The 26957-nt window shown below is 34.5% G+C and overlaps 1 protein-coding gene and 1 long non-coding RNA gene across 3 annotated transcripts in view; one reads left to right on the top strand and one right to left on the bottom strand.

The window, feature by feature from the left end:
• Positions 1-26957, top strand: part of LOC111504836 (uncharacterized) — a 1217253-nt gene that overhangs the window by 144564 nt on the left and 1045732 nt on the right. The gene's annotated exons all lie outside the window — the stretch shown is intronic.
• On the bottom strand, positions 22487-23190 carry LOC141485131 (uncharacterized). Its single transcript, XR_012467024.1, has 3 exons — positions 23002-23190; positions 22848-22904; positions 22487-22787 (listed from the first exon to the last, which is right to left on the bottom strand). It is a non-coding gene; the product is annotated as an uncharacterized lncRNA (long non-coding RNA).

Here is a 26957-nt window from a genome sequence, read left to right as displayed (position 1 = left end):
TCGTGATGATTTCCTACTACGTACTAACGGCTACATCCATCAATTCATTAAAATGCTCAAAACTCAACTCCTCAGAAGCACAAGACACCAACAAAAGGAAACAATCCAATAATTAGCTAATTGACCAGTTTGATGTTAATCTTTCTCTACTCCTTAACCTCTTCAAATAATTGATTGCATATATGCGATATAACTAAGGGCATCTTTGTGATATTACTCTGAATGGATTTCCTATATCAAGCAAACTACTTGTTTATTATTATCCTGCCCATTTATAACTAACACCACTTTTTATTTATATAATTTCAAACTACTATAAATACAATAATAATCAATCCGCTTTATTACCTTTCTGCACATAAAATAGGCGAAGTTTTGCCTAAGTGTATTCTTACACTCAACGTAAGTTGTACAATTGAATAGTGATGTATTGCAAAAGCACACTTATGAAGTAGTGATCTATAATACAGCAATCATCAAAACCTATAAAATAGAAAATAATTTATAAGTAACGCCTTAATTGTATAAATCATCCAGGCTGTTGAAGAAAATTGATTCACAAATGGCATGGCATTCAGATGAATTAAGCCAATTGATGAGAAATTTTTTTATGCATTTTGACAGCTGAATAATAGGTGAAAGATTTCTGAAACAAGGGTGGAGAATGATGTGGTACATGCAAATGATATTTGTTTCGTACATCTAATGAATGAAAAATCGACCTAGGTATCAGTTTTCTGTATAGAGTCGAAGAAATTTTGCATCTTATCATTTCATACAGTAATAAACAAAAATCATACCCTCTGCGGTTGAACATGTCAACCATTTCAATTCAGCGATCTTATTGGAGACATGGTCGAATTTCCTAAGTGAAAATATAAATGAAAATTTTGAACTTTCCGAATGCGATTTTGCTTAAATTTTGTAAGCAGATTTCCTTAGACAACATCTCTATAACTGAATCTCGAAAGAACCAAAGTTTCAGTAGGCAATTTACGTATTGATTGATTCAAGCAATGCGTATGGGTAAAAATTCACCTCAAAGTATTGTAAGACTTCTTGAGTAAATCACTGACACGGGGAATGAATTTCAAATCAGAATTGAAAAGTATACCTAAATTTTTTGTAGATTTAACGTTTGATAACGTGGTATTACCTATTTCAATATTGATGTTTAGTGACATCAATTCTAATATGATTTAGAACTGATGAATAATTCTTTGCATTTTAACTTGATAATGCATTTTATTAGTTCGGTGATAACAGTTATCACCTGAAGACGATTGTGGATACTAACAATCCAAACGTCGTGACGTAACTTGGCTTGGAATCTTTTAATTTTGAATTTTCATTTCCTCTTACTAATTTTTAATTTTCATGTCGTGTTAATAGTTTAATTTTCCGAGTTTCTGATTGTTGCTTGTATTTTATTTCATTGTGATGGTTTTTTTCTTGATATAATTGTTATTTTTCAGTTATTCTTTAAGATTCTTCCAGGGATAAATCATTTTATATATCATTAGACAATAGAAGTTCGAACTGATAAAATGCACCACGAAACATTGTCAACCACCTTCGAACAAACTTTAATATATTTAGGTATTATCTGCATAAGCCTGTATTTTAGAGAACTTCACCAAGAATAATATATCATACATTAAATGAATACCATGTTTCTTTGGGAAAGATATAGAAATAGCGAAACGCATCACATATTACAAGTAGTAATATATTGTGGATATTCCCGCATCTCATTTTCGATCATTCAAACCTGTTTAGTTGACTCTTCAACATTTATACTATTGATGATACCTTTCCGGTGAACATTAGGAAATTCAGATATAGAGTTTTGAATATCAACCATCGGTAGACAACTGATTTTATTTCATATACTGCCCTTCACAAACTCGAAAAGTTTTGATATAGTCTCGTAGTGGACACCGAATATTTTTGCTCAAGACGCTCGACCCAGATAATTCTCCAAACGTTCGTTATTGCTGACCTGTTCGACTAAAGATTTATTTCTTGTTATTCCCCGCACCGAAAAACAAATGACAAACGTTCAAGTTGTTACCTCAAAAACTACCCGAGTGCTTAGTGTGCATTATTAACTCGACTGCTGCTGTTGCCGGCGAATGGTGGAATTGATTTCTTATAACCGTTTCATAAATAACGTAATCTTGCGAGAGACTGTTAAACTTTCGAAGAAAATGGGAAATGCCGCTTTAATTTGTCGATGACGCGGAAATAGGCGGATCTGATAAATTGCACGGTATCCGTTTTATTCAGGACGATAGTTTGCCGTAAGAGGGCGTGCTCTGTTGTTCGGGAATATTGCGAAACCTGATTGATCGCCTTAACTAAAGAACGTAAGAATCTTCTTCGAAAATAATGGATCGTTTCTGATGTCGAATTACTATATGTGGAAGTGATGCTTTACGGGCGAATCGCAGTAAAAAAACCTCAGTTTTTTGCATCGGAGGAAAACAGGGGTTTGAGTGAAAGTGATTCTCTATAGAAATTTACTTTTTTCGTGACCGTTGTGAACGTTGATACTCATAGAAAGTAAATTCAGAAATCAAAAATATATAGATTGAACCCACAAAATTTTTATTTTTCGGAAAGATATTATGTTCAGACATAACTGGAAGAAATATTTCAGATTGCCAGCGATAGTAACAAAATTTCCACAGAATTCCATAGCTAGTTTTGAGAGCTGTATAGTCCACGAATATTACTGCAGTCTTTTCCAAACAACAAACTGTTATTTTGATACCCCGACACGTATTTTTATCACTAAGTGATTATCTACAAGGGGAAGATCAAACTAAACAGATTTACAAAGGTATCCTCATGTATACCATAGATACTTCTTCGAGGTACCTGCGCCTTAAGTGTTTTGAATTAATTTCACAATGTTGCCTTATCTACTAGTCTTAAATTGATTTAACAATGTGTCCTTATGTAATAGTCAGGTAAATATAAGAATTGAAATATTATTTCAACAAGCTATATACTATACTATTGGTCCATCATCGTTTTCATGGTATTATTATGTTTGTGAAGAAGGGGGTTGGTTGGGTAACAAGATCAATTTTTCCTTAAAAAAAACAATTGTATTTTTGCCGACGTTTCGAATTCAATTAAATTCTTCTTCAGGACTCGAAAAGTAGTTTTTTCGTGTTGATGACAATACTATTTTGAAAATCATCAGACATATTAGATACGTATTTGAAAAATTAAAATAAAGAACACACAATAAATTTTCGAGACAACACCAACACAAAACGACATGAAACAAACAAACAACAAACGTAACAGACAAACGTTTTCTCATAACAGTCAGTTGGTTTGGCGACTGTTTGGTAATATAGTTGATCATCACTTATTGAAAGCTCCATTTTCAGATGATTTAACAATAAGCTTTACACGGACTGGTTATTATTCATATTGGGAAACGCTAGTTGAAGTTCCATAAATTCACATACATTTTTGCTCCCTCTTGAGCATTTACTACAAAGTAAACAAGTGAGGATTTTTCCAGCGAAAGATTTACAAACACAGGTCGAGATGGACTGTACGGAATACAATCCAGAGCGGTCAGGAGTATTGATTCTGCTATTGTTTTGCTCACGAAGAGTATTCAACGGGAACCCCAAGAATTCGGAACAATCCTCTTGTTGTCCTAACGAGTTCACTTATTTCCACGTTCTCAAAGACATATAGATGACTGTTGTTGTTAACTTGTCTAAATAATCACAATGAATAGAATGGTTTTGTTGCAAAATATGATGACCTTTTTGTCTGCTCATAATATTTTGCATCGCAGTACTTACATTTAATTTCGTGAATTCCAGATTTTTCCAAATCATCGACTTCGTCTTTGGGATTTCCTGAAAGGCTCTGTAGTGTATGACTTGTTTTAAAAACTACCTTCACACCTAGTTCCTTGAAAATCTTTCCAAAGTTCTTTGTGTATTGGTGGTATGGAAATGAAATATATTCATTTTGGTTTCTAAGATTTTTTTCATTCTTAGTTTGATCTTCCTCGTGAAGATGATCACTTGGTGATCGAAACACGATTCAAGGTATTAAAATAACAGTTTGGTGTTGGGAAAAAACTTCAATAATATGCATTACTACACCAAAGGTTCCAAACAGTGCATCACAAGTGTATAGTACACGATGATTCATTTACATTGATTCGTGAACTACTGTGATTTACTAGGTATAATCTGTCCATTATTAAAAGTGTTGTCATGTTCTGGACATAATTGAGATTTTCTATCAATAGGATTCCACTGCCTCACAATTATTATATTTAATTTTTGCGTCAAAGGTTCCGCTGGTCGGGCCCTATCTCCAAAGCTCTGATACATTCAGCATTATCCAACATTGACCACTCCACACACCGTGGGGTGAGTGATTATATTAGGTAGAAAAATCAACTCCAATAATCGAAACAACCATCGTGACAGAAGGGCCTGGAGAGAGTCTTTGGACTTCGTTGAGAAAACATCGATATTTCATCCGTTCTTCATTCTATTTCTGAACAGTATTCGTCTCGACAGAAGCTGAATCCTTCACGACAAATATCTTCCTGCTCTGATGGTCGAGAATGCATATATGAAGTTTATTAGTCTATATGAGCCTGGGGGTGGGGACTGCAACTGATTCAATATTTTCCGGAGCATAGGACAGCACCTGTGTCTCGTTGATACCGTGAAAGTGTCGTAGGTCGTATTGAAGCACTCTTAGAACCGCGTTATGTTGATGGAAATAGGCTAAGATCGCATATGCTGGTTATGATGACAGCAATTTATCAGGGTTTCAGATTACACGCGGCAGATGCTGCACCTTGTGTCAGGAACCTCTGTATCCATCATGCGACTTCGGTAGATTAGGCTGTTGAAGACACCATACTGGCAGGTAATGATGAACCCGTCAGTTTTGGACTTCCAACACACTCGATCTGAGGATAGCGAAGGTCGGGCGCTTTGATGAGCTCTGATCTTTAATGTTATTGAAGAAGATTCCATGTATTGACTGATCTCTGTGTTGCTGCAGGAGTGAAGTAATCTCTGTCGTTTCCATATGGGTCTTTAACAGGACGGATTCCAACTCGGTTACAGTATTGTGCTCACCTCGGACAGTTATCCTGAAGAGAAATGTTCCAGTCCCTGCTTTTTTATGGTCACGAACCATGCAGAGAAATAAAGTCGTACTTCTGATGACTCAATGGGCTCCATTCAGAATATCATGTAGACACTTCAAGAGTTCACTGCGTCCCTGTTTTCTGGGAAAGTTCAATTGTGTAACGGGCAATTTGAGATAATCTGTAGAGATGTGTCCAGCTAATACATCTCCTTTTGGGTCCATTTCACTACTCTGAACTAGTAGAATGAGATTGAATCCTCTATTATCATTATTATTATTAGTGATATATCATTATCATCATTGATATTTTCATTATTTTCTCATTCATTTCATCCAATGTTTTAAATTATCATTATAATCATTATCATTCAACCGAAGAGCAAACTGGCCATGTCCCGATCCCGAATCTACGACACATCCGGGAGAACGTGCCAGCATTATCAACTAATGAACACTTTCCACACAGTGGAGTGAGTAATTTGGGTCCGAGAATGAACCAAAAATGACACCCTTCTGCTTTTTCACCCCAAGATTTTCACATCCGTGCGGTAAGCAGGATTGAATTTGGGATAAGAATAAATAAGGCATAATTCCACCAATGAATTCAATAATCAGAACAATCATGTTGACAGCATTTTTTGAATGGATTACATATATTTCTTTTGTTTTCTCTCCTCTTTTAGAACGATAATCGTCCCACCGGCAGTTGAAAACACCACGACGAATATAATCTTGCTCTGGAGATCGAGAAGAACTACATCAAGCTGGGTACCTTGTACAAGCCTGAGTGAAAAATCAATAGCTTCAATAAATTTGTCACTTTCATCGGTGCCTCGTCAATACCGTTGAAGTGTTGTAGATGGTTATAAAGTACTCTAACGGCCTCTATATATCGATTGCAATAGTCTGAGATCGAATATACTGGACATGCTGACAGCATGTACATTAGGGTTGTATCAAGAACCTCTATACCCATCACGCGACTGAGGTTGAAGGAATTATCTAAGCAGGCCATGACGAAATCATCACTTTTCGACATCATCAGCGCACTGGACCTGGGGAAAGGTAAGGTGCTTGATAAATCTGAGTCTTCAATGTTGTTGAAGGAGACCCCGTGCACTAGCTTATCCCTGTGTTGCCACAGAAGTGAAGTGATCCCTGCGGCTTTCAGGTGGGTCCAATTCGGTGATAGAGTTATGATCAAGTCGTTCTGTGTCGAAAAGAAACCTAAACCGATTTCATCAGGTACTCGGACAGCTGCCCTGGAGAGGAATGCTTCAATTCCTGCTTTCTCATAGTCGCGGACCTTGCAGATAAAGGATTACGAACTCCCGATGAGTTTACAGGCTGAATCCAGTACAATCCTGCGAGGTAGACACTACAAACTCTAGAGCTCGCGATCTAAGCATTCAATCTATCCACCTGCATCTTGTTTCGTCAATTCCTATTCTCCTTACTTCAAGAAGAGTAGGAATAGCCGGATAGTAGATCTAATCAAAATTGAAAATATCATTATTTTCTATTTACTATCAATAACAATTATAATATCGCAGTTTGCCAGCTGGACATGAGTAAAAATATAATAAGTAAATAATAAGAAAATATTTATTTTATTCAAAGTTGAATTTCATTTCAACTCAAAATAGTTCAGAGTAAGAGGATCTTCAATATTAACTAGCTTGATGAACTTGAAAATCACTGTTATTGGGTTTCAGAAAGGCCATGAGGCCAGATAATATTGATACTCTGAACTAATTTACATTGAAATTGAGTGAATCTATCATTTCCAGAACTAGCAAATAATATTGTCCAGTTTTATCCACGTAGTTCTGAATTCCTTCATTATATGTTCCCGAGAACTTGGCAGCGCTTTGATATTTCACACATTGCACTTCTTGGAATCGATTCCTTCTGAACCGTTTATTATATTTTGGCGAAATATCCTCCTTCCTCCCTATCGGGGAAGGGGTGCGTTCCGTTCCGGTTCACTACAGATTATCAACATTACGTTACCGTTCGATCTGGGGGCCACGGTTGCGGCGATATTGAGCCATAAATTAGTCTACACAATGCCGGCCATTACCGGTTCGAGCGATGTTTCCAGATAAAAGCGTATATAACGTGTGCCTCTTGTCATTTCCATCTATTGGCGCAGACAGATCCGGAGGTTCCTTGCGGGAAGATTCGCTTCGGATGGGTGTGCATGAAGGATATTCACTTGATGTACGGGGTGGATCTGAAAGGATTTAATCATAAAATAAAAGGAGATTCTGTAATATCTGGTCATATCTGGTCACGACTGATGATCTGACTTCAGAAAAATATCATTGGAAACGATTGAAACAATTCACTTGTTTCCTCTTGGAAGTGACCTGTCACTTTCTGACCGGTATTTCTTTCTCTGAAATAGTCCGCAACGTTTGAGGTATAAAATTAACAGAGCGGTTGGTCTGATAGTTATAATGTCTATGTACGTGAGCGTCAAAATACTAACGAGTTTCATCGTAATTTAAAACTTTGTTGAGGTTTATCTGTTGCTAATACTCTGCATTACCGAAGCTGATATCATGGTGAAACTAATGAAGAACTTCGTATAATCAGATGTGGAATGATCGCCTGCCAACTTGGCTGAAATTTTGACACCTTGACATTCTGATCAAAAGTCTTCAATGAATCTAGATTGAAAAGTGGTCAATTTTTTATATGTTGAAGGTCAAAGGTATTGTGAGTATAGTTGGAGGTGATCATTTCATGATTTCTTCAAATTCAAAGGTATTGTGAGTATAGTTAGAGGTAATCCAATGTCATTTCATGATTTCTTCAAACTCAAATTCCACATCGTGGAATAACCGTTTTTCCATTTACGAGTGAGAGAAAATGTCGGTGATGTGAATCGTAATAATCACTGGATACGTCGTAGAGTACAACTGCGCTGCTTTCTATGTCTCAGAACCTCAATAGAAACTTTTTTCAATGTTTCTCGGGGGTTTATAAATCCATTCTGGGTAGTTGAAAAATCGCATCACGATATCTTGTGAAATTATCGTATATGAATGCGCCTCTTGATATTACTCGAACTGTCAGGATTTTCTTCTACAAAATTCACTGAATAACCAACCCAAAAAGAATCTTTAAAGATTGAATTGAGAGTATATCCCAGACGACTTGAAATTGTGGTCAAAAGGCCTCATTTGCTCAAAATCAAGCCGGTTGTTTGGATATCGAAGGTCAAAGATGTCGGTTTTTGTTGATGTTGATGAAAATTGGAAAAGTATTCAGTGGGTTAGAATAAGATGTGTGAAAATGAAGAATTCTGTCAGTTGTTCACCTGATCTGCTCACCTCCAAATATACGTTGACGCCCCACCGTTGACTTTTTACCTCAGTGGGAGTGACGACTTGATATTGGGAAAGGAGAAATGACCAACAAGTTCTTAAAACATCTGAGTTGGATGATTTTTTTGGCACACGAAAGCATTTGCCGATGGCACATATGGTTGAAGAGAAGACTCTATGAACTGTCTTGTGATTAGTTCGGGTAGATATTTTCATAATTATCTGTAATTCATAGTTATTTGAGTTCTGGTTGGAAGAAAAATATTGAACTTTTGATTCAGTTGGAATTCAAGTAGCAAAACTGAAGTGAATTCAGTTCATTAGTACCACATATTTGATAATTTTTCTGAGTAACGGTCACGCGAAATATCAAAAAAGGAGTACTAGATCCTTTTTTTTCCATGTAATTGTATGTACTTGAATTAAATGCTGCCTAATAGCTACTTCAGTTAGTGGGAAGGTCAGTAAACTGGGTTTCATGTTTGTAGCTACCTCCGAAAATTATTTCTTGCTGAACCCATTGACATATTCTACTGTGGCTGAAGCGCCATATCATGAGATGATACTCACTATCTTAGCTGTCTTGATGGAGTCAAAAAATGGAAAAGAATAGAACAATAGCTTGCAAATACATCAGATCAAAGTTGTATGATTATGATCCTCTGGTACATTTATACTTGTTTTGAGAATGTTGAGGGAGGTGTCATTTTCTGCAGACGTTATGAGTGATATATTCTTCATTTTTAACCTCTTGTCAGGTTCAATCAACATAATTTCTTGATCAATTAGGGTTTTGGTTACCAAGAGAACAATCAAGTCGATGTTCTTTCCAGTAATAGTTAACAAGGAATTTGGTGATCTGTTGATCTGTTTCCACAATATCAACTTCAGAATCACTCAGAGATTGCAGTATATTCATCCAATTTTTCTGCAACTCCATCATGAGATGCTTTCTCTGGTAAGTCTCATTATGAAAGTTGAAAAAAATCCTCTTGTTTGATTCTCATTTTCATTTTCAAACTGAAATTAAAGTACACATGTCTCCTGAGCCTATAGGGACGACTCTGGTCAGCTACTTGTTTGCTCTCTGTTGTGTGAATATACTTGTCAGAAACTACTTATCAACCTCTTTTAACATAATGGATTGTCAGAAATTTAATGTAATCATCACAATTTTTGTCGCAAAAATCATTGTGAACTAGAAATCTCCCATCAATAAGTTGAAGTGACTCAAATTACCGTCCATAATCATTGTACACTGGTTTTGCCCCTCCGTTTCAAATTTTGTCAGAGAAAGAACTTGCCTCATTGTATTGCATGCAAAAGTTTGAATTCTCATTCGATTTTTTTTGTTATTGAGATCCGCTGGAGAAACAAGAATATACCCGCAATAGCTTTCCCTTAGCTACTATCATGCTCTATTTTTTTTTATTTCAACCAATCCATTGGTGTATTTTCATATGGAGACATCATTTAAATTTTTTCCCTCCCAAATTAACTTATCAACTATGTTTGAAGAATACCAACTAGGTATCTGCTATCTTTTTTATAACTCGATAATATTATCGAGTTCTCAAAGAGATGGCTGGAAAAAAACCAGTTAGTAAGTGGACATAAATCCTCGACTATTCAGGAAAACGAATACTCAAATGTCATATTTTTTCATACGAACAAGAATAGTGCAACGGATTGGTTCGAATTTATGAATATTTGAACATGAAAGTGGCTTTAAAAACTAGACGCACACTTCAAAATGTCTGAAATTTCTGAAATGAGCTGTAAGGATTGCGATGAAGAATATTTTTGTAAAACTAAGCGGGCTATGATACTCCGCTATAAAAAACATGTTTCCTATAATCGGTTTAATAGTCCAGTGTTGCTTAACAGGACAAAGAGAACGGCCACGCAATGAGTGAGCAATACTTGAAATTGTTGAGGCCGATATAACGCGCCTTTAGATACAAAGTTCAGAAATCGAATAAGGTTGAATGGAATTTATAAACGGTGATGAAGGTCCCAGTCCTAACAGCTCTTTATTCGCACTCTCACGTAATCACAGGTAGAAAAGAAGTAAAGATTAGGTATCAGTCATGTAGCAGATACCATCAGAAACAATAACAAATTATATGAAATGGATTTTATGAGTTGTCTAGATGCAAATTATGTATTGGAAATCGAGAACTTAGTTTTTAAAATGAAAATCGATTTCATACAAGACTCATAAAAGCGTTTATTCTCTTCGAGAGCAGTACAAATAGTGAATCTTTATTAAGACAATTATTACAAGATTTGAAATATAATGAGTTTGCAAAGTCTTGGGCTCCTGTAGATAAGGCACGTTTCATGATATCTGTTTCCACGTAACTCGTCCCTCCTCAGGCTGGAGAAATAACGGAGTTATTTTTTGAAGTTGTGGTTTCTGCGGATTCACAGGCTTTTTGGTTCTTTTTGAATATTTTTTGGAAATACTGCTTCAATTTCGGCAGGCTGAGCAGTATCACGATGACGATGATTACAAATATTATAATCCCAAAAATAGGCGTTGTAGGACCTTGGTTTTGTTGCGATTGAATAGGCTTCGGTTGATTGGCTATTCTGTCTATTTGGTACAGTTCATCAAGGTTGATTTTGGTGAAATTCGGAGTGTCGTAGGCTTTTGGAGTTTTCAAGTCCGTCATTTCCAATTTGGGTAAAATCATGGGTTTTCCTTGTTGGATATAAATGTCATTTACATATTTTGTATCATGGATTTGGATTTCGCATGATTGTGGGATTCTGATCAATACTGGATAATTTATTTCTAGCTATTGATCTGTTTTACATTTGGAATATAGGCGTTCTTCTTTGAAAGGGATTATCAGTACTCGATCTTGTGTTACTTGTTCTACAATGGGATCTTGTACGTTGATTTCCAAAAGGTGGCATTTCTCTGAGCCTTTTCCTTCAAAAAGGGGGAGTGTGCAGTTATCCGGTGGCGCAAAGTTCTCCAGGCAGTAATATGTGTTTTCAAGGAACGGACAATCTTCTTTTTCGAACTGGCTATCGTACTGGTTCCGTGCCAAATATGGGTATTTGGGGAAAGACATCATGTGATTTTGAATAATAGGATATACATGATAGAATTCAAAGAATTTGGGCTTAACAATAGGGACGTGTATTGCAAAGATCAATTTGGTATTGACGAAACTGACTTGCGTTCCTAAAAACTGGTGATACGTGAGTGTATTCTTGAAATTTGGAACTTGATTTTGGTTATATATTTTCATTAAATATGTCGCCATCTCCTGATGTTCAGTAGTAGATACAATTGAATTATGCAAAGTGTTCAGTTTTGAAAACATAATGGCATTTTCGATTTTATTTATGAAGTTTATCAAATTCTGACAGTCTAAGTTCAATTGTAATAATGTTCCCTGAAAACAAAGGTAATTATCGACATTTCTTATTGTATCACTAATCGTTACCTGAAATCTTTCCAAATCTCGCTCGATCTTCTCTTGATTCGCGTTGAAAATTCTAATGGTTTTGTTATAATGGTTTGTTAATGTTTTAGACAAAGAAATTTGGAGATTGGTTTCGTGAATAATTTTTTCCTGATTATTTTCCAAAACTTTAATAGCGTTATTATAACGTTCCTCGTCATCAGAGTCGAGGTTGCCAAAAAGCCATTTGTTTACTTTACCAACTACATTGATTAGCCCTCTTTTGTTGCGAGTATGGAATGAAGGATTACCTTCATTCCATATTAAGAAAAGTCGATTTTTCTCTGTTAAGTGCTAATGAGATATTTAGTTCTGATCAGCATATTCTCCGATAATCCGTGATAAGATATTGGGTTAGTTACATTAACTTTGGAAATACTATTTTCGATTGATTCAAAATTTTTATTCAAATTTTGTATCTGATCGATAATGATTTTGAGGTCCAAATAATGTAGAAAGGTATGTTTAGTGTATATGAGTCTAGCGTTTCCTAGTTGTATTGGAAGGATAAGATTGTCTAGGTTGGTAACGTCTATGTCATCCTTACAATATGTTAGTTGAACGACCAGGCAAAGAAGAAGAAACTTCATCCTCTTGATTTTCCTGTAACAATGTTTGTTCTTTAATATTTCTGAGTTTTCTAGCAGAACTTTTATGATATGTTCCGGATTGTGTGATTAATTTTCCATCAGTTTCCTGATCGAGAGTAACCTTTTTGAATTTTGGTAAATTTTTGTTTCGAGGTTTGGTTTTTATATAAACTGTTTTTCGACCCGTATATTGTGGGGCGTTTGACCTTTTTTCATTTTCTCTAGTTATTACTTTTTCTTTAGTTGTTTGATTTGCTCTTTGTATATTTTCGTACATATTTTTGGTAACTTCTTTGTGATTTTGAACATAGTTCGATATAATAACATTATCGTTCATATCAAAAGGGTTAGAATCGTCAATATGTCCTTTGATAACTTCAAATGAAGTGAATTTGGTTACGCTATGTAAAGATTTATTATAGCTCAATATAGCGTATTTTACCAATTGGTCTGGGGTGAGGTTTTTATTTTCTTCTCTTAAACAACGAAAATGTTCAATTAAGGTAGAATGAAAACGTTCTACTGGGGAATTTGAGTTGCTATTCTTCGCTGTGGTGAAATGAAGTTGGATACGGTAAAGAGAGCAGAAGTTTTCTAAATCTTGATTTTTAAACTCCGTACCGCTGTCACTTGTGATTTTTAGAGGTAACCCATGATGAGTTACAAAATTCAAAAGACCTTCAACTATTGATATTTCTGTTGCCGACTTTAAAGGGTATGCTTGGCCGTATCGGGAGAAAGCATCGATAATGGTCAAGTAAATATGGTTAGATATTCTAAAAACCTCGATGTGAATATGTTCGAATGGTTTGGATGCGGTGGGGGTCAAATTGAACTTAATGGTAGGGGGAACCCTGTCATGTTTGTGTTTTAGACATGTTTCACAATTGTTGATATAATTCTCTATATCTATAGACATATTCGGCCAATAATATCGAGAACCCAATGATATTTTCACTTCGTTCATTCCTCTATGACCGGATTTGTATATGTGGTAATACTCTAGCTTTTGCTTCTGTTCCTTCAAAGTTTCTACGTCGGTCAAAAATTTTGTACAGTGCAATAAATTGAGTGAGGAATTTTTGAAAGTATTTTGGATAGTTACAGAAAATATTTCCGAAAGTTGACGGTTTTTAAAGTACAGGGCATAATGCTGTTTGGGGTTCAAATATTCTCTTGCAAAAGTTTTGATTTGATTTTCGAGTTCGACTTTTGGAAAAGTGACGTATAGTCGGAAATTTTAGAATACATTTTCTCGTCTAACTTTGGTTTTGTCTATGTCTCCAACTGTCGTAACTAGCTGATTTTATATGTATTTAAAGATCGGTCTACTATTGGTATTGTCAATATAGGGTTTTCGGCAGAAGTATGTACCGTTTCCAAGTCCATCTCTGGTTCGAGGTTGACTTTGGTTGCCGGTTCTACTAATATGTTAGTTTTCAGCATTTGACGGCAGAGTATCCAATAATGACTGATTTTCTAAAAAATCAGTGATATTCTCATTGTCTAGATTTGGAAGATTGTTCAAGTTTTCTAGTTCTTTTTCTATTACTTCGTCATCCAAATTAACATCGGTTGACATTGTTTCTAGTGCATCTATCCTAAAATTAGGTGGGTATCTAGAGAGGGCGTCTGCTGCTTGGTTATTTTTACCATTTTTGTTTTTAATGACATAATCAAACTCTTCCAATTTTAGGCTCCATCTCACAAGTCTTGAGTTTGGCTCCTTTGAGGAAAAAAGCCATTGCAGAGGTTTGTGATCTGTATAAATCACAAATTTCCTGCCAAACAGGTACGGTCGAAAATATTTACAGCTCCAAACTATTGCGAGCAGTTCTTTTTTTATTGTAGAGTAATTTATTTCAGCAGAGTTTAGTGTCCTAGATGCATAGCAAATGGGATGACCATTTTGAAACAAGATGCTATCCAATGAGGCATCGGTAGAGAGTTCGAAAACTTTTTCGAAATCTGGGTTAGCTAACGCAGGTTCTGAGATTAGAATATTGTTACAAGTTTCAAAGCAATCTTTGAACTCCTTGGTATGCTCGACTTTATTGTCCTTTTTCAGACATGAAGTCATGGGTTTGGTAATTTTATAAATTTCCTATAATATCCAAGAAGGTCAAGAAATGATTCAATTACTTATTGGGTTCGAGGTAATGGGAAGTTTTTTATCTTTTCAATTTTGATAGGATTTGGTTTTATCCCATCATTTGTGACTATATGGCGTAGAAATTCTACTTCTTTGCGTAGAAATTCGCATTTATCTAGTTGGATTTTTAATTTAGCTTTCCTTTATTTTGTGAAAACCAATTTTAAATATTGAATATGTTCTTGAAGGCCGATACTGAAAATTATGATATCGTCCATATAGACCATGCAAATTTTGTGTTGTAGGTCTTTCAGGACTTCATCCATAGCCCTTTGAAAGGTAGAGGGCGCATTGTTCAACCCAAAGGGCATCCTCAAGTACCCGTTATCAACGGTGAAAGCTGTCTTTTCGATAGAACATTTACTCATCTCAATTTGGTGAAACCCGCTAGCAAGGTCCAGCGTGGTAAAATATTGAGCTCTACCAAGTTTGTCAAGTATATCCGCGATATTCGGAATCAGATATCGGTCGTCAATAGTTTTTTAGTTGACCTTTCGATAGTCAACGACTAAACGCCATTTTTGTTTACGCCATGCAGGATATATTCCCTAAATTTGCTTGGCATGATTAATCGATAGCCCCACATTAGACATCCCTGTTCAATAGTTATCTCATTTTTCCTTATAAAAAATGACATAAATTCTTTGGAAGGACAAGTGGCAGGCCAACCAGTTTTGGTATATAAAATAACTTTATTCAGAGTAGTATCAACAGCTGTTGCTAGCTTAATTTTTTTGAAATCCAATTCAAAATTAGACTCATCTAAATATGTTAAATAAGAAATAAAAGAAAGGTTATCATCTTGTTTATCAGAATTAATTGGCAGTTTCGAAAAAAATCCGCTGTTTCATTTGCTGATTTGACATACCTGATTTCGTAATTAAATGATGATAAAATGTGAGCCCATCTTTGGAGACGATTAGCTGCAAAAATAGGAATATAAATTGATGGATGTAGCCGTCACTATGTGGTAGTAGATCATGATGAAAAGAGAAATGAAAATTTTTATATTTTTTACCACTTTTATTTGTAACTAACGTTACTGCAGTTTCGTCCTATATAGACATTTTCAAACTCAAACTCATTCAGGTACTTGATTGAGTACCTGAATTTACAGTTCACAATGCGCATGTGCCAATTTAAAAACCGGAGAGTAAATCAAATCGATTTGGTCATTCAACAGGTTGTACCCGCAATGTTTATGCTTGTGAATTTCCAAGGATTTTAAATAATTGAGTTTGCAACCCTTCCTTGCATAGTGCAGAATTTCCGTATCGTTTAGATTCGCAAACTTGTGGTTGCATATCAAGGAATGGTTTGAAAACGTCGAATCATTTTTTCCCATTCTGAAGGATCTTTCATGTTCAGCATACCGTTTTTGGAAATTTCGTCCACATTGTCCCACACAAACATTATTACACTCCGGACACTTAAGCTTATAAACTCCAGATTTTTCCAACTTGTCGACCTTATCTTTGGCATTGAACAGAAAATGAAATAACCTGGCATGTGGTCTGAATGCTACTTCCACATTGTTTTTCCTGAAGAAACCTGCGATAATTTCTGTTCTCTTTTCAAAATATGTTAGCGTTACCCATTTCTTGCTTTCTGGTTGTTTGACCAGAGGATATATTAATCTGCGAGTGAATTTCCGGCTTTGTTTCCTGACTAACTTTTGGATAGTATCTGCGTTGAAACCGTTATTATGACCTATCTGTGTATTTGTATCAATTTCCCTAGCTAGATTATCTACAGACAAAGGCAGTGAGAATGCTCTGTGCAGCATTGAATTGTAGGCTGCTAATTTTTGACTGTCTGGATGGAAAGAATCGCTTGGGATGGTTATGTCTCTATAGCTAGGTTTTCTAAAAACATTGAACTCGAATTTATTCTGATTGTGTGTAATGGCCAAGTCTAAGAAATTTATTTGTTTCTCTATCTCTGTTTCGAGTGTGAACTGAATGTTGCTATTACAATCTCAATAGCACATGCGCACTGTGAACTGTAAATTCAGGTACTCAATCAAGTACCTGCATGGTATATATTAGCGAATGTAATGAATCATTCTTAGTTTATTGTTTAAGTTTGAAAATGTCCATAGAGGACGAAACTGCAGTAACGTTATTCACAAATAAAAGTGGTAAAAAACATAGAAATTTTCATTTCTCTTTTCAAAATAGGAGGTTTTTTTTCTCCAAATATACCTAACAACGGTTTATGATCAGTAAAAAATAAACATTTCCTTCCGAAATGATACTGAAAAAACTTCTCCAGACCAAAAATAATTGCAGCTGCTTCTTTTTCAATTTGGGAATATTTTATTTCAGCAGGATTTAACAACCATGATGTGAAGGCTATAGTCCTTTCTTCATCATTTTCATAGATGTGGCTGATTGATGCACCCAAGGCAAATTGTGATGCATCCACAACTAATTTGACTGTTCTCTCAGGATCAAAATGGGCTAATACAGGAGCTGTTATTAACAGTTGTTTTGATTTTTCAAACGCTATGTTACATTCTGCAGACCATACCCATTTTACGTTTTTTTTCAACCGTGAATACAAAGGTTTGAGAACTTCAGCAATATTTGGCAGAAATTTGCAATACAAATTCAACATACCAAGATACGACTTTAACTCACTAACACTTGTGGAAAGTGACATATTTTTGATTGCGATAACTCTTTCGTCAGATGTACAAAGTCCTTCTTTACTAATTACATGACCCAAATATGTTATTGATTTTTGAAAGAAAAAGCATTTTTCTTTCTTTACTTTCAGACCACAATCTTGCAACCGTTGAAATACTTGTTCTAACCGTTCGAAATGCTCGTTATAATTTTTTCCTGTTACGAGAATATCATCTAGGAAGCAAATGACCCCAGACATATTTTGAAACATTTTTTCAACAATATTTTGGAAAATACAAGGTTCACCAGTAATTCCGTATGGAAGGCGTGTGTAAGAAAAATTTCCTTCACGAGTTGTTATCGTAACTAATTTCCGAGAATTTTTGATTAGTACTACTTGCTGATTGCTTCAGACAAGTCAATTTTTCACCTCCGTCCAATTGTGAAAACAAGTATTCGATATGTGGCAGAGAAAAATGTTGTACGTTCAAATGTGGGTTTAAAGTTATTTTGAAATCATCACACGATCTCGGATCATCATTTGATTTGCGAACCGGTACGATGGGTGTAGCCCATTCAGAAAATTCTGTAGGAGATGAAACCTTATTGTTTACTAACCTATCTATTTCTTTCTCAATTTTCGATTCCAAGGCAAATGGTACAGGTCGAGCCTAACAAAATTTCGGAATGGTCTCTTCCTTTGAAGTTGAATCAATTTTAATTTTGTTGAATGTACCCAACTTATTTTAAAATATCTCATGATATTTTGTTAGTTACCTAGAAATATTTTTTGGAGTTTCAATCATATCATTCTGTGAAATATTTAGAATCAACAAACTGCATTTTACATATTCCCAGATTGAGCATATTCAATCCATTTCGTCCAATAAGTGGAGGGCCACCATTTTTAATGATATATGTTTTCAGAACATACGGATTACCTTCATACATAACCTTGAAATCAACATATTCTGAAGGTTTAAAAGTCATACCGATATAATCTTCAAGCTTAAATAATTTCTGTTCAGGGAAATATGTGTGAAATATTTCCTATATACATTTTCAGAAATAGCTGATTGGGCGAATCCTCAATCAGCTTCAAAACTAATGGGAATTTTCTCAACAACCAATTTCACATAAGTAGATTTTATATTATCATTTGAACCCATCATATTAAAACAATTCACATTGAAAATGGATTCCAAATGAGAATCAGAATTTGACTCTTCAATAGCTACATCATTTTCAATTTGTGAAAATTTGTTACATTGAGGCGGTAAGTGCACTTTTTTTCCACAACGGTGGCATGTACAATTCTTCAAAGCATATTCTCTAGCCACATGATCAGTTCTGCCACAAACGAAACACTTACTTTGGTGAGGAACGTTCCTATTTTGGCTTGCCATATTATGGTTCTTCCCCATTTCACCTGCTTGTTTTGAAATACTCGGTCCCGTAGGGTTTTGGTGCCTTCCCAAAAGTCTTTTCCTATGATGAAGTTGCTTACGGAAATTTACAGGTTCCATTTTTATATTCACTCCCATTGATGATTCTCTAGAATGATGTTCTTGTAAAGCCGAGTCCTTTGCCAAAGCCAGTATGACAATTTTCCTAAAAGTCACTGTAGTGGTAGATGCATCCTCTTCGAATAAACGATCCATAATTTTTGTATCGTTCATTCCAAGTACAAAAATGTCGCGCATCACCATATCCAATTCATTTCCAAATTAGCAGGTAGATGCTAAACTTTTTACTCTTGCTTCCCATTCTGCTACACTTTTTTCCTTGTTTCGTTTGGCCGTATGAAATTTCAGCCGTTCAGCGAAGTATGATTTAACAGGTGAAAAATGCTCTGTTAACAACTCAATAAGTTCCTCGTAAGTTTTTGTATCCGGAAATTTTGGTACACATAAATTACGAACTAACACATAGGCGTCTTCAGACAGCGTATTTAAAAGAATTGCTTTTTTGCGACATTCCTCCGATATTTCATTAGCCACAAAAAACTGTTCGAGTCTTTCCTTGAACACCGAGAAAGTTTTATGATGGAAAATGTTGAGAGATCCAAGAAGTCTAACAATTCCCAATGAACAGTAATTTTGTGTGAAAACGAAAAATCCTCGTTCTGTTTTGTTAATAATCAACGTGAATTAATAAACTCAACAATGAAAACTACCAAGAAATTTGACTGGAGATTTATTCATTACTGACTTCTCATCATACAATTTAATATAGCTCTGATAAGTAGTCTAATATAAAAAAGTTAACGTTTTTATCTTAGGAATCCTTTATACAGTGTATTTAGAGACATACATAACATCAGGAAGTATAGGTGTGTGACATATCGTTTGAAAGATCTCTTCACCCGCTATTCAAAAATGTTTTTGATTTCAAGTTTATTGCAACAATTAAGATAAAATAAATTAAAATCATATAGTTACCGAAATTAGCATGAATGAAATGTAGGATACGAAAAAAAAACAATGGATGCTAACGAGGTAGATGTTCAATATGTTCACCGCGAACGTCTTGGAAGTATCATTATCTTAAATAAAATTGTCTTCCAACATTATTTAACATATAGGCGTGAGCGACCTAATCGCAAGCGTTATTCGTTCTTTTGAGTCATTCAAATCTGGAAGTTTAGTTTTGTACATACACATTGCTCTTCACATATCCCTATAGAAAGAAATCTAATGATGTAAGATCAGGTGATCGCGCTGGCCATTCAATCGATCCTCGCCTCCCTATCCACCGATTGGGAAAGGTTGTATCAAGGTATTGCCGGACATTAACTTGGTAATTTAGTGGTGCTCCATCCTGCTGGAACCATATCGTATTCACTGGAACTTGAGGGTTTCCTGGATTAGGATATAAATTTTCTAAACTTGGAATAACATCATTTTGAAGTAGTGCCAAATAATTACAGCCATTCAAGTTGCCCTTAATGGAAAAGGGACCAATGATATGGCTTCCTACAATCCCTGCCCAAACATTAATCTTTCAAGGACATTTCGTGTGTTCTTCTCTCATCCAGTGAGGATTTTCCGTTGACCAGTAGCGGCAATTTTGCCGATTAACGCAACTGCTTCTCTACTTTGCTTATTGTTCCTTGAGATATGGGCTGTAAATTAGTAAATTTTCCATGAAATAGGCGAGCTACTTCCTGTTGTGTTCGGGTTTTATCTCCGTAACCAATCATTTGTAAAACTGTTATTTTATGCATTTCCGTTAACGGAAATGAAGTTAAAGAACGTTAAACTCAAATTGAAATACTGACAACTAATGTTGTAACATACAAAACAAGTTGAAGCGTTTTTAACTAACGCCAAGACAATTATTTACAGTCTTTCAAAGGATACCATCTAAAAAAAAAATTGTTATGGTTTTTGTTTACTTTCTTATTATCAATATCTCAACATGGAATCAGTTTTGAGTATATTGCCATACGTTTTGAGTGTATTCTATCGAACTTTGGTAACCACATGATTTCATCATCATATTTTATCTTAATTGCTGCAAAAAACTTGAAAGCGATAACATTTTTGAATAGGGAATGAAGACACTTTTCAAACGATTTATCACAAGCCTATACTTCCCATTTGAAAAATTGGGAGTTGTACCTGTCATGACCGTTGAGAGACAAAGTACACTCATCAGAAAACGCTACGTCTTCAAATTATATTGTTATTCATCATTTACCCACAAAAATAGGTTTTTTATCAAAATAGTCTTCCATGAGCTCCTGAGTAAATATCATTTACTAAAGATGCATTTCATTTTCTTTTAAATGTTTACCATCGATGTATGACTAACATTGAATATAGTGGATGCCTATCTACTCGATGTAAGTGGGTTTTCCTCAAACGCAAGTATCACATATAATTTGAGTTCATCACTCATTGCATTCGCAGTTCATTTTTATCTGCCCCACATGACCAAACTCGCAAAACTGTTGCTCTATTCTGCTTATTGTTCCCTGAAATATGGGCGGAAAATTAGCAAATTTCTTATGAAATAGGCGAGCTACTTTCTGAACGGAAAAAAAAGATTTGTTAAATGAAATAAAATTCACTTCATTCAAAGAAATAAAAGTGTCATATATGCACGACAAAGTATTTTGTTGATGCAAGAAAAAAGAATTCTTGACTCCTAACTATTTCTTCAAGCATATGTTCATTGTATCAAACAAATATTTCATTGAAATAATCGCATCCATTAGTTATTTCAATTTCAATTTTCAGTTCTACTGAAAATTACTTTTCTCTTCTCCAAAACTTCAATATGTTTTTTAAGTTTGTAGATGAAAAGCATTACGTATAGTTTAAGTATATTGAGAAAATTACTTTTCGGCAGAATCAGAAATACAGAGTCAGTGATTGAATTTACATGAATCTCCAATCAAAATTGATCAAGTTATTGAATAATTGTGAGAATATATTATAGTTTGTTCAACAACCAGATTTCTCAATACATTAAATACACTTTGTATCATTTTCTCAACTGGATTATTGATCTACTTACGTATCACGATTTTTTAATCAGCTGCTGATGGGAGTCTTGCGGATAGTATTTCATATACAATACTGATTATGTAAATGCCGTGAAAAATTGTTCAACGTGAGAATGAGCAAAATATAAATAAAAATCGAGAAATTTCAGTACCAAATTTATTCAAACAATCAATAAATTATAATAGACTTCTACAAATATTTAAATGAAAATATAAATTTTTCACAAATGTTAATCCTAATATGAAACATTAACATATTTCATCATTTATTATTATTATTGGTGATATCTACTAAAAAACAATTAGAGTTGATTTCGAAACCTTTCACTGAACTAATGATCTAAAATGAAAGAGAACAGAGATTAGTGATAGTCTACATTTTCGCAATAATACTATTGGATCAATTTCTACTAACCAGCTTAGATATTATCCTATAGAAATATAAAAATATAATAATTTTTTTTTGTACACATCCAATTCAACAAAAGGAGATACCCTTATTTTTTGATAATAGGAAAAAAACAATGACTTACTTCATCACAGAAAAATTTGATGAGAAATATGACTGTGATGACAAAATTTACCTAGGTCTCCAATCGTAACTTTCAGGCCTTCAAATCTATTAAATTCAAGAATTCTAGCATTCAGTTACTTAGGTATAGACCTGAATGATAATAACTATCTACAGCAAATCGCAAAAATATATAGTTATTTGAGAAAACTGAATATGTTTTTTATTGTAATGGTATACATATTTATTATTAAAGTAATGAATGAAAGACATACCTCTGTTATATATGATTCTTAATTTATTCCATCAATTGTTTTCTTGATTGAATATTTTTCTTTTGTCAATTGTGGGAGTCATTTTTTTCATTTCTTCATCAGTGAGCCTTTTAGCTATGTCTAAGGTTACATCATTTTCTGTCTGAAAAGTATGTGTTTTAAGTATATTATTAGGAGATAAATAATATATGTATTTTTTTACCTTTAAAAATGCCAATTAGGTCATTTAATCCCAAGTTATTAAGAAATTCCTCCATGTCTAAAAATAAAAGAGATTATATTGCAATTATATCCAATACATGCTATTCATAATTATTTCAAAATATGGAATGAAAGGAAGTATATTATCAACATACCTGTGAAAACACTGAAAAACTTCAATCCACGTATAATCAAAAGGAAACTGTGAACCTCTTCGTCATTTCCTTGAAAAACACAAAACACCTTGTTAATTCTTATTCCATTCGTGATTAGTTTACAGTTCTTGCGAAAATGCAAATGGTGCCGACCGGCACTCTATTCCTTAGAAGTATTTCAACTATATCATTTCTTTAAAGGAAACAATTAAATTTTTCAAACCAACAAATAATAAAAATATTAAAATGAAATTATCCATAATCTTGAAATTATTTCCAAAATTAGTTAAAGGTATTGATATGTATTGTTGAAGTGAAAATAAATATTCAGTTTATTCAATTATATATTAGTGTCAAAACAGCACCCCATAGTGTTAAACTGAATTGGAGAGTTTTCATTCAACAGACGTACTTGTGATTTGATGAAATTATATTGTTTGACTCAACCGAATTATTTTGAGAACTCAATAAATGTTATTCTTGAAATGATCCACAATTCATTTGACTAAGTAAAACTAGGAAATATTAGAGAAATTAAAATGAGAATTTCATTTTGTCTCCGCGAAATTATCATCTAATCGATACAATACACACGTCGTTTGGAATGAATGATATTTAATCAAAGAGATGAAATAAATTTTACTAAATAAATTTCTCGGAAGTAACAAATCTTTTTTTTCAGATGTTGTGTTCGAGTTTCATCACCGTAAGCAATAATTTATAAAACTCTTATTTCATGCATTTCCGTTAATCTAACCAGTTGACAGACGGAACTTGACTAAAAATACTGACAACTAATGTTGTGACATACAAAGCAAGTTGACAAGGCGTTTCAAACTAATGTTGCCACATAAATCATTTACAGTTTTTCAAAGGACACCATCTAAAAAGAACATTGCTATGGTTTCTGCTCACTTCCACATTATCAATAGGTAACTCAACATTGAGAATGAAGAGACCTTTCAAACGATATATCACAGACCTATACTTCCCCTCTATTGGGAGTTGTACCTGTCGTTCGACGGGGGTTGAAGGCAGGGGTAGCAATTTTCCGTTGAAGTATGTTAAATTATAATTTAAATTGGACCGTACCGTAACCGAAATGAATGTATTCCATTTGGGTTTTACACACTGTATATTATCAAATCACTTCGAATGGTATAGTGTTTTTATAATACCTAATATTTTTGCACGATATTCATATTATGGAATACTGATACGATGTTTGTTCTCGTCCAGCAAATTCCGTGAAAATCCATTGATCACTTTGCTAGGTCACGCCCGAAGTTGTTTAATTATGGGTACATATCGAATTGACTTTTCGGCTATTCATGGCCCACTATATTTCATGATCTGCTTCACGTGCATTCGGCATTTCGCATCATTTAACGTATCGCCAATTTGGCTTGGATAGTCAACTTTTTTATTGTTCATCGCATGATTTATGTACGGGCAGCCATTGTTAAATGAAAAACTCCCTCACACGATACCAAAAATGATTGAAATTCTGTTCTACATCGGATAATGGAAACTAGATATTTGTTTTATCTACAAATGGATTTGTTCGATCTGAAATGTTCATGTGATAGCAGAATTTTTCAATTGTATAGTAATTTCGTTATCGATTGTGATTTTTTTTTTGGTATTACGTATGAACTATTTATACACATTGCAAACCAATTCGTGGACAATCAATTGATTTTGACATTCGAATTAATGACATTATTATTTCCAAAACAAGTGACACCACTGTATTCAAATTATGCAGTGAAATCAAATCACGAGTTTCAAATGAACAAACATTTTATTGGCAATGCAAAAGTTCCTGTATGTATTTTATTTGAATGTATTAGGTGGATATCTAGAAGCATATTACTCATAAGTAGTACATGTTAATTCGGGAAATGAATACATGATTCCTGAAAACCCAGATTTCAGATAAATGAATTTATACAACAATAAAATATTTCTAGAAAAGAAACACATCGATCACGAAAAACATCAGATGAATAAAATATATTGAAAGTCTTTATTTACAGAAATTTCCCACTTTCTATGTATCAGCCTGTGACCTCATCTTTCATTTATACAAAAATTATAATAGATTTACTCGAATGATAGGCACAATGCGTACGGCAGCTCTTCGTCGGTATGCACTATGGGTTTCGTTCAAAAATACTTTTCAGTATTCTGAAATTTCAGCAATTGAATATTTTCTTTTATAAAGATCTAAGTTGGGCGCCACACAGCCCAACCAAATCTAATCAAATTGAGTTCTTTAAATCACAGCAATGAAGTGAATCTATAAAAATCAGATATTGTACAAACACTTGATATTCACAAAATACTGGCTGGTAAATTGAATAAAGGTAGAAATGAAAATCTGAACTCAACTCAAAATTCAATAATTGTGTCATGTCGATAAATCAGTATTTCTAATGATAAAAGTAGTTATTTTCGGGAAAATGAGTCAATTGCGTGCCACGTCGGCACGCATGAAAGACGGCAACATTTCTGCAGGGGCTTCGTCAGTCATATTTGAAAGACAGATATCTTTCACTTCCTGACAGTGTATATCAAAACTGGAAGACGCTGCTGTGCATTTCAAATGGGGAATCTTCTGCGTGGCCTCTGGGGAAAGTATTGTGAACCTTGGTTTGAGGAAAATTGGAATTATGAAGATTTGGTAGTACATTATATACAGTGACTCAGATTAACCATCATAAGTGAAGAAAAAAAAGTTTTTGATAATTTTTATTGAATAATTACAAAAATGATACCTATTCCAGAAAATGATACCTAATATATAATAGAACAAAAATAAGAAAAATCAATGTATTTCATTGAAACACGATAAACACATTTGTGGTTGCCCGGGACACTCTTTGCAATAATTGTGCGTCATTTTTGCTTGATTTTTTGCAAATACACGACCTGATGTCTTTCGTGATTTTGAATAGATGGTGATATGTAGTTGTAGATGTAAGTACCCTTGGCGTTTCTGAGTGTTGCTCATGGTCAAGAAGGTTTGTTGCCAAAATGTCCCTTAATGCACGTATTCGAATTTTCTTCTTAGTGGCCCGTTTGTACAGGACCTATGCATTTATAACTGCTACTCCCAGAAGCAATTCCATTTCTAACTTCCTATACAAATCAATACCAGATTTGTCTTTGTTGTAAGCCAAAATTGCCATTGGATTTTTCTTTGCTTTTCGAGATTTTCTTTTCCTTGGTGTAACCAATGGTCTATTGTCGATATCTTGGGGGTCGTTAGATTCCTGTCTCTCGGTTAGTGAAGGGATTCCCCTTCACCACTAGTAGAAAGTTGAACGTTAGGGGTTCTGGAGGTACCAGCTATAGGCAAATCGTTTTCAGAAATTATATTTGTTGGTACCATAATTGGAGCATGCTTTGCAGGGAGCAACCTCACATCTCACGTGTCTCTCCATTTCAAAACAACAATTTCGTTTTCATCTTCGCGAGATACCATCTCTCCTCTTTTCAGTTTTGCGTGAAGAACTTCTTTTGGCATATTTAGCTCTTACGGTTCTAACACCATGTGTTAACTTCTCGAGCATTGTTTTGGCCAACTCATAGCTTGTGTAAAAATTATCAACGTATAGTGTCCTTCCTTGAAAGAGCAGTTTCCCAGCATAGACTTCAAGTGCCCATGTTTAAACAACTTGATTCCATACTTATGATCCTTGTTTGGGATATACTGCCTGAATATCAGGCGGCCTCTGCATGGTACCAAAGTTTCATCTATAACGATATCTTCATCAGGTTGAAATAGCGACTGAAATTTATTCTGTAGAATATCAGCTAGAGGTCGGATTTTTCCTAAACGGTCACCGTTTTGCATTATTTTGTTGTTGTTGAAATGCATTAGAGTTAGTACCAACTGATATATGTTACGTGACATAGTATTTTTAGGAATGTCTTACCGATAAATTTCC

This window comes from Leptinotarsa decemlineata, unplaced genomic scaffold (genome assembly GCF_025532065.1).
Source record: "Leptinotarsa decemlineata unplaced genomic scaffold, Ldec_3_MD MMD2_tig00026307_RagTag_RagTag, whole genome shotgun sequence".
In the NCBI taxonomy this organism is placed as follows: Eukaryota; Metazoa; Arthropoda; class Insecta; order Coleoptera; family Chrysomelidae; genus Leptinotarsa; species Leptinotarsa decemlineata.
Note: the sequence above shows the minus strand (reverse complement) of the source record. Positions and strands in the feature narration are given on the sequence as shown.